This window comes from Seriola lalandi, unplaced genomic scaffold (assembly GCF_002814215.2).
Source record: "Seriola lalandi dorsalis isolate HSWRI2012SDOR001 ecotype SW California unplaced genomic scaffold, Sedor1 jcf7180002053739, whole genome shotgun sequence".
NCBI classification, from domain to species: domain Eukaryota; kingdom Metazoa; phylum Chordata; class Actinopteri; order Carangiformes; family Carangidae; genus Seriola; species Seriola lalandi.
Genome location: NW_019524292.1, coordinates 1 through 306, shown reverse-complemented (window position 1 = coordinate 306; position 306 = coordinate 1). Strand labels below are relative to the sequence as shown.

The 306-nt window shown below is 42.8% G+C and overlaps 1 pseudogene; it reads left to right on the top strand.

Moving 5' to 3' along the window:
• Positions 1 to 236: 236 nt before the first annotated feature.
• LOC111651712 (U6 spliceosomal RNA) lies at positions 237 to 306 on the top strand (annotated as a pseudogene; the record flags this gene model as incomplete).

Sequence of the window (306 nt, the reverse complement as noted above, 5' to 3'; positions counted from 1 at the left end):
ACTGTAAACAAAGCAATAAAGTCCTAAAACCGGGTCCAATCGAGTCACCTTGGTCCAGAGTAGGTATAGGGATCTTAATGCGTTACCCGGAAGTCTGTAAATTGTAGTTTTCTGTAAAGCGAAAGTCAACATAGAACGACTTTTTTCTCTTAGAAACGTAAGTTTCGTATTCACCATGACAGTGTGCACTTCCGGTGCAGACCCGGATATATACTGAGCCGAACCTTGTGATCGTCGTGTTACTTCGGTAACACATATACTAAAATTGGAACGATACAGAGAAGATTAGCATGGCCCCTGCGCAAG